Raw genomic sequence first — 8,974 nt, 5'->3', positions numbered from 1 at the left:
AGAACAGGGGGCCGTCCTGTGGTGGGCTGGGCCCAATGGCTCACCCTTCACCCTTTTTCCGCACATCTTCCTGGAGTAGACCAAGTTTAAGTGTGTGTTTTCAGTAAGCAGTGGTGACTAGACTAACACGTTGAGTTAGAACCATTTGAATAGGTTTTGAATCTGCTTTTTCGTTGTTCACTTTTAATACTATTTACAGCATTTATTTGGGAAACAAAGAATTGTGATTTGGGTAAACTGAGTCAGGGTGGCCCTGAGTAGTGTTCTAGAAGGCAAACACTGGAGAGTTTTGGTTTTTCTCTTTGAGATGGAGTCTCCACTCGGTTGCCCAGGCTGGAGTGCAGTGGCGTGATCTCGGCTCACTGCAACCTCCATGTCCTGGGTTCAAGTGATTCTCCTGCCTCAGCCTCCTGAGTAGCTAGGACTATAGGTGTGCACCACCACACCCGACTAATTTTTGTATTTTTAGTAGAGATGAGGTTTCACCACGTTGGCCAGGCTGGTCTCGAACTTCTGACCTCAGGTGATCCGCCCACCTCAGCCTCCCAAAGTGCTGGGATTATAGGTGTGAGCCACCTCGCCCAGCCTGGAGAGATTTGTCTAGGGGATTTCCACAAAGGGGTTTTGGAGATAGTTCATTGGCTGGGCAGAAATCCTAAATGAAACCCATTCTGATGGGTTAGTACTTAAGGGCACTCCCAGCTGGGAGATGTGAAGGCCGTCAGGGGCTGACTTCAGCTGTTGGTCCAAGTCTACGGGCGCGTCCTGTGGACTGGCCGTCAGCCGTGTGAGCGCAGGTCTCCCGCGGCCGCCCAGTTCCACTTAGCCTTAGCATTAGCGACTTCATTTTCTTTCACATTTCCCCCTTTTGATCAAGTTCTTCCTCCAGAAAGTATCACAGATCTGTTGGTGAATACGATGTTGTCCCTTGTTGCTGGGAGGGACTTGTCCCAGGGAGTCATGTCCCTCACTGGGGACGTGACCTCAGTCAAGCTCAACTGTCATCTGCTTCACCTTCGGGTCAGTTTTCATTTGAGGTGATTGTCTGAATTCCGGCAGGGGTAGAGGTTTCTTTAAACGAGAAACCTGAATCCAAGGCCGACACCTTTTGGTTTGGCAGCACAGGGACTGGTAAGGAGCACCTGACGTGGCCTCTTCACTGAGGTTGAAGGGAATCTTTTTATGTCTTTTCCAGTAGGGAAAATGATCAGGCTGAAGGCTGTGATGTCTGGTGCCTTATCTCCTGGGAACACACTGTGTAAAGATTGTCTGACCAGGGTATGACTTGCGTGGATAGCCTTCATTATTCCTTTATAATATTGGAGCATGTCTCCTTTAATCAGTGGACTATTAAAAGCAGAAGGGACTCTATGCACTGGCCCTCCAATGATAACTTCAAAAGGTGACAACTTGCAGTTTCCAAAAGGTGCAGACCTTAGATTCAGAAGGACCAGAGGAAGTGCCTTTGGCCGGGGCAATGTTAGTGCTTCCTGAAATTTTGCCAGTCGATGCCATCTGTGCTTTCCACCAGTCTGCAAGACTGGGGATGGCAGGCACAATGACAGCGCTGTAATGTGGACCAGACTTCACAGACTTGTTTTATGACCTGGCCAGTGGAGCTCCTCGTCACTGCCTGTGAAGATATGCCCGTCACTTAGGGAGCATCTGTTCTAGTAGAGTTTGCAGCATCTGAGGCAGTGGCACATCAGGAAGGGAATGCTTCTACCCAGGAGGGGAACATGCAAATCATCACGACATATTTACAGTCTTGAGAGGCAGTGGCTGGATGAAGTCCATTTGCCAAACCTCAGAGGGTCCACTTGGCAGGTCAGAATGGCCTGGGACTGTCTGAGTTGTCTTTGCTGGGTTGAATTTTGGACAAACAGCACAAGGCATTTGTGCCTCTTTGGCTGCCCTTGAAATGTTTCCCCACCAATACTGTTTTGTAAACGTTAAGTTCATTAGTTGCCCAATGAGTCGTCTGATGTGTTCAGAGATTCTGGTAACACTGGCTCATGGGGTGCGGGGGACAGAGCGTCTTTAATAACATCATTTACATCCTTTTTTGGAAAATTATCTTAGCTACAAGGTTTTTGGTTTTAGTGAAACTCAACGCAGCAGCTTCTGCTGTGGAATCAACCAAGTTTTTTTCTTTAGCCTCATCAGACTCCAATTTTGAATACCCAGAAATTTTGATTATGACCAAAGCAGAGGGAAGCCAAATCGAATTTAATGAACTATTGACAAAAGTGTCATTTTTAATTTGGTTCCCTCCGGAGGTTAAAAAGTCTGTTTCCAAAGCACACCAAACTCACGAACAACCCGAACGAGGGGCAGGAGGAGCCCTGGGCCCAGGACTCCACCTTTCAGTGCTTGATCAGCCTCTGTGAGTTCAGACACTGTGTTTTGGAGAGAGGCAATGTTAGAGTTCTCATGGCATCCAGATGCCTCCAAATGCCAATTAAAACACGCACCCCATCTGGACGTGGATATTTTAATACATAGCCACGGCCGTTCTCTCACTTCCGGAGGAGCTGCACCCAACGCTCCTTGCGCTCGGTATCTTTCCATGAGCACGCCCCCTTCCTAGGGCTCTGGACTTCCCGCACGCTAAGACCCTTGTTTTGGAACCGAGTTCTTCTAATTTGCTTCAGAGAAAACCTAGGTTGGTGTAGCAAAGGAACCCCAGTTTGGCCAATGTAAAAAGGTCCGCTGCTCCAGATAAAACGGGGCTGGAATCCAGAGGCGGCACAACTGTTACGAGGTTTAGACACACAGAGTCCCATACTTAAGACAGTAACACTCACCATTGGGAAAACGTCCTCCAAGCGGAAAGCCTTCGCTGGCACAGAGGCAGCAACCGCCCCCAGATTCCCAAAGAAAGGTACCAGCCTCAGTTGAAGGGAGGTGCTGGCCCCGAAGAAGGGGCGCGCACAGGGGCCTCGTGTTGTGGGGACTTCACCCAATTCCAGAGAAAGCTGCTCAAAGGAGACATCTTGCTGGGCCCCGCTCCTGACACCAGCTGTGTTCACAAAGAAAAGATTCACACGCAGGTGGAATGAATGGCCGCTTATTTGGGAAGCAAAGATTGCAGTTTGGGTACACTGAGTCAGCCCTGAGCAGTGTCCTGAAGGCAGGCGCTGGCAAGGCTTTTACAGGGGGTTCCACAAAGGTTGTTATAAGGCCGTTCATTGGCTGGGCAGAAATCCTTAATTGCAAACCCGTGCTGATAGTTGGTGAGGATGCTCCCCGTGGGATGTGACTTCAGCTGTGTGTCCGAGCCTCTGGGCAGGTCCTGTGGACTGGCCATTAGCAGAAGTGAGTCCAGTCCCCCCCACGGCCACCCAGCTCATCTCAGAAAGCCTCAGTGACTTCCTTTTCTCTCAGTACAAATGACGTCCGGCTGTGCGCAGTCGTCACGAGGCATTTGAGAAACCGGCCAGCACGGACGGGGCGTTAATCATTAGCACGTGCAGCTCAGGGCCCTCCAGCGGCTCATCACCCGGAGGACCCATGTCTGTGGGACGCAGCTCAACCTTGCGGGAAGAGGCCCACCGGCCAGTGTATGCAGAAGGTGCTTTTGACACTTAGTTTTGCTATATAGAAACAGAATGAATAAATGATCTTTTACTTCTCTGCAAGAGGTAAATAAAAAATTCTGTTTCATTCTTCTTGGGGGTGGGGTCGGGCCAGCTTTGGTCTGTAGAGCTCAGGGGCCGGTCGGACCTGGCCGGGTGGGCAGGGTGGGGCCAGCAGGTGGATGACCCAGGACCGGGGGAGGGGTGGGCCCCGGACGACCCCACGTGGAGAGGGCCCTGGGTGTGCAGCTGCCCCACCTGCCCGGCCTTTGCTGACTGCAAATCTCCCGCCTGCTTCACGGCTCCCTCCCGTCTGAGATGGCAGAAGGTTCTAGAGTCTCAGAGAAGGCCTTGTCATTGCTGCACATCTGGGTTCTTTCAGGACCGATTAAGGCTTTCCCACAGCTATTGAAACAAATTTAAGAAAGGCATCCCGTGGTGCCTGAGACAACAGCCCTGGAGGCTGCTCTGATACCGCAGGAAGCACGTGGGCGGCCTCGGCTGTTGCAGGTGGAGCTGTGCCCTCCGCAAACAGCCGGCTTTGCGGATCCTGCAGCCGCCCCACTTGCCCCCGCGGTTTCCCACGAGGACCTGCAGAGGCCGAGGATGGCTCCTGCGCCGGCCAGCATGAGGATCTCATGGGCACTGTGGACTTGTGCTCCTTGGTTCTGGGCGCAGTGCCCTCTCACCTGGTCTATAACCTGCCCTGTGGCTGCAGGCTGGGGCTCGGAGGCAGGTTCCCACTCTACAAAGGTGTCAACACCAGCCGGGACATGGGGGTGGGCAGGGAGCTTTGCAGGCATGAAAACGTGGTCCCCAGATGGTGGTCCAGGGCCAGGACCCCCGGCTCCCCTGTCCCAGGACAGGGGGTTTCCCCCAAGACCACAGTGGACACGAGGCTGTGTGAGCGAGGCTCCCGCAGGCTCTGCTGTCTGCGGCTGCCGAACGGCTCCGGATGGAGGGGAGGTTCTAAGAGACGGTGGGTCGGGGAGAGAGTCCAGCGTCTCACTGTGGAGATGAGGCCCGGGAATGGGGGCAGCTGTGTCTCCCCAACTGTAGCTTCACGTAGGGGTGGTGTCGCTTTGAGGCTCCTGTCCGAGCTGCGCCCTGCCACATGCTGTCCCTGCCCAGGCCCCTGAGCCCGGCTACACGGGCTCTGCTCCCACCCGGCAGGCAGCTGTGCAGGGCAGGGAGGGCATGTGTGGAATTGTCTTTGAAGCTGGGCTTTGTCCCCTGCTTCTAGCGAGGAATGCGTCTGCAGAGATTATTTTCTTATGATAATCAGTCTGATGCTCTCAGAGCCCAGCCAGGCCTCCAGAGAGCTGTGCAGGGCAGATAACCTTTCCTAGAGCTGAAGGGCAAAGAAAACCACAGCTTTGTGGCTTCGTTACAGCTACAGACTCTCACGGCCACTGGCTTCCTGTCAAGCTGGAGCTTCTGCCACGTTGGCCTGTCAGCCGTGCAGCATCTGGGGGTCCCCCTGTCCCCAGGACGGTGAGAGACAAGGACTCATGCTCTGGGGTTTCTCCTACTTGGTGGAGGGGGAACGGGAGGGTCAGATCTCACAGCCAGTGTCCCGACCTGGAGCCAGAAGGACCTGGAGGGGCCCCATGAGGACACGGCCAGGGCCTCCCTGGAGGGGCAGGAGGCCTGCGCTCTGGCCACCCGAGGCCCACGCTCCCAGGCTGCCGGATGAGGCTGGGGTGCCAGGGAGGCGGAGTGGCTCCTGCATCACCCAGCGGTGTGGCCGCAGCACAGGCCAGGCCCAGGCTTCAGGCTCCACAGTCATTCCTTCAGTTCCTGAGCCCGGGGCCAGCTCTGGGCAGCAGCTGCGCACCTGCTGTGCACCACCGACCACAGACTCCTCCCCCGCCAGCCAGAGTCAGGGCTGCAGGGAACCTCTCGGGAGCAGGGGACAGTGTGGAGGGAGAGGGGGACGGGCACAATCAGGGCATCCAGGCCTAAGCAGCCCATGACCCAGCAGAACCCCCATCAAGAATTACAAGTGCCCTCACCACAGGCTCTGATGCCCCCAGCCAAGTGCAGGGTGAGGGGAGGCTCTGAGCCTGGTGGGACTGCCAGGCCCCCTGCTCCACCTCGGGGCGGCACCCTGCAGACAGGACCTGCCACGCCTCTGTCCCTGCCATCTTTAGTCACTCCCCTCGGTCCAGGCAGCAGGGACCATGTGAGATTCGTCCTTCATGCCGAGGGAGGGCCTGGCACCCAGGAAGCTCATGGGGCTTCCACGGCTGCCCCTCCTGTGAGGCACCAGAACTGCCCCGGCCACCACGGGCAGCACTGGGCCCTTCCGTCCTGCAGCCCTGGACTCCTCTGTTCTCTTGGGGTCAGGCCCTTCTGTCCTGCAGCCCTGGACTCCCCCATTCTCTTGGGGTCAGGGCCACTTACTTGGTGCTTCCCACCATCCATGCCAGACCCCTCAACATGGCTCTCCCCGCAGCACCAAGAGGCCTCCTGGGTCAGCACCTCTGGGCCCTGCCCACAAAGCTGTGCCACCTCCTGAGGCACCTGCCACCCACCCACACCCACCCCAGCACGTTTTCAGCTGCAGGAGAACAAAAGCCTGACCCAAGCTGGCTTTGAAGTTCAAGAGCACAGACAACTCTGGACCACTCAAAAGGCAGTGGGTGAGATGGCCTCAGGCACGGCGGGATCCAGGGACACGGGCGGCACTGCTGGGATCCGCTCTGGGTGTGTGTGGGGAGCACTGCTGGGATCTACTCCAGGCTCCTCTGCCACGGTGACAACAGGGATGCCCCACAGCAACAACCAACCCCCAAGCCTGGCAGGTGGAAGAGCCCAGCAGGAGTCACGCCTGACCCCACACAATCACGTGGCCCAGAGACGTGGCCACGGCTGCCACCTGTGGGTGGGGTTACTACCCAGGCAGGCAAGAAAGCTGGGCTGGGAGGCGGGGCCCTGGCCGGCTGTGGTCGCAGCTGCTCTCCTGAAGCAGGTGACGCTGCACCTTCGGCTCCATCAGGTAGGGGATCCCGGAAGCCCGTTCACACCCTGCCCCAAATACACTTGTGTCTGTCCCCCTTCTGCTCTGTTTGTCTCTGTGCCTCTCCCCTCAGTCACTGTCTCTTTGAGTCTCTGTCTCTCCCTCTCTTCCCATCACTCCTTCTCTCTCCCCATCCTTCTCTGTCTCTCCCTCTCTCCCCATCACTCCTTCTCTGTCCCTCTATCTCTCCCCATGTTTCTCTGTCTCTCCCTCTGTGTCTCCCTGTCTCTGTGTTTCTCCCCCATCTCTCCCTTTCTTTCTCCCTCTCTCTGTGTCTCCCTCTCTCTCCTGCACTCAGGGAAGAACACAGGCAGTACAAGAAAGGGCCGACCCACCCGAGCCCTGCCCCAGACCCACCCAAGCCCCCGGGCTCCCTCTGCTTTCACAAGGTGGCCCTGCCTGTCCCCTAGCTCCGGGCCGCCAGGCTCCTCCCTGGCCTTCCTACCTGCCTGCCTCTGTTCACCCTTCCCTGAGTTCCCTCGGCCATTGACTTCCTCTGTCTGCTTTGTGTTTCTACTCGTGAGCGGCAGAAATTCTCGTAACGAGGCCAAAGAGAAAGACATTTAATGAAACTAAACTTCGTTTCTATGCTTGGCCTCCTGCTCACATTGTGTTGGTGCCGCATCTCAACTCCCCGGCTGCGCCTGCTTTCTCAGGCACGAGGCTATGCTGATCCCTGGGAATCGCATTCATGGGCTCCAGCCTCGTGCCTCCTCACTCACCTAAAGGCCTCCTAACACCAGCCCACTGGGGTGTAAGATTTCAACACGTGAATTCTGGAGGACACAGACACTCGGACTGCAGCAGCCCCAAGGACTGTGGGCCCAGGAGGGTACAACAAATCTTCACCAGATGTTCTGGGGAGGGAGGAAGGTGTGTGGGGTGGGGAGGCTAGACAAAGGGCTGTGTGGGGTCAGGGTCCTGGGGGGCCAGGTGGGCACCGTGGGGCCCAGCAGCGGCGAGCAACCCCTTGAGCACTCACCTCAACTCCACCAGACCGGGGGCTCATCCAGACCAGGGGGCTCATCCAGACCGGGGGCTCATCCAGATCGGGGGCCCCACCAGACTGGGGGCTCATCCAGACCGGGGACTCATCCAGACCGGGGATGCCACCAGACCGGGGGCTTCACCAGATCAGGGGCTCATCCAGACCGGGGGCCCCACCAGACTGGGGATGCTTCTTGGGCCCCCACCAGGGCAGGGAGAAGCTGGGCCCATAAAGTGCATTTTGTAAGTAGAGCCCTGAGCCCAGCCGGCCTGGAACCTTGACCCAGAGGACTGTGGAAGACAAATGAGTGGTTGTTTACACGATTAAGTTTGAGGGTGATTTGTTCCAAAGCAGCAGCTAATTGGGACACCTCAGGTTATAAAAACGAGAAGCAGAAACTGCTCAGGACCTTGGCGCCCGACACCTCCTGAGGGATTCGAGCCGCGTCACTCATCCCCAGATCCACTTCCAGCAGCACAAGAAGCCAGGCTCCCCCTGCACCGATCACCCTCCTGTTTTCAGAAGTGCATGCCCTGCTCCTGGCGGGAATACCCACTTCCTATCTGCAAGTCTCCGGCCCCAGCCAGGAGATCAGCACAGGCACCCAGCTGTCAGAGCAGGAGCCTGGAAGGGCAGGGAACAGGGGTGCTCAGCCACAGAACCAAGACATGGCCCCAGGAGAGCACAGAGTCATCACGGACAAACCGCTGTGAGTCACTCAGGGCGGCTGTGAGAAAACACCACAGCCTGGGGGCTTCAGCACCAACACAGAGGGGTTCTCCTGCAGGCTGGCTCCGAGGTCAAGGAGGGGCAGGGCTGGTTCCTGAGATGCTCCTGGACTCTCAGATGCTGTCTCCTCCCTGTGTCCTCACGGGGCTATCCCTCTGCGTGTGTCTGTACCCTCACCCCCTCCTCTTACAGGGATACCAGGCAGACTGGGTCCCAGCTACCCTGCTGACCTCCTTTGCCTTAAACATTTATCTATTAAGGTATTTGGGGCACTGCAAGGTTACGTATTGAAGGTGTACAATTTAATGACTTATGGCCTCTGTTTAACTCAATCCCCATTTTTAAGCCCCTATTTCCTTTTAAGACCTAAGTCACATTCTGAGGTTCTAGGGGTTAGAGCTTCAACATATGAATTTTGGGGGACACAGTTCTGCCCCGACACCCCTCCCATTGCACACACCACTTCCACCTCAAGAAGAGGCTGGGGCAGGGCTGAGTCAGTTTAGGGTGGATTCACTGTCCTGCTCCTCAAAGCGAAGGGCAGACCCCCAGCCCACCCGGCCTCCCAGCCCCCAGTGTGGCAAGCAAGGCACATGTGAGGCAGAGCATGGACCCGCACGGAGGAGTGTGAGGGAGGCCATGGCGGGTCCAGAGGGG

The sequence above is a fragment of the Nomascus leucogenys genome, chromosome 25, assembly GCF_006542625.1.
Source record: "Nomascus leucogenys isolate Asia chromosome 25, Asia_NLE_v1, whole genome shotgun sequence".
Lineage (NCBI taxonomy): Eukaryota > Metazoa > Chordata > Mammalia > Primates > Hylobatidae > Nomascus > Nomascus leucogenys.
The sequence above is the reverse complement of the archived record's forward strand: the minus strand, read 5'-3'. Positions refer to the sequence as shown.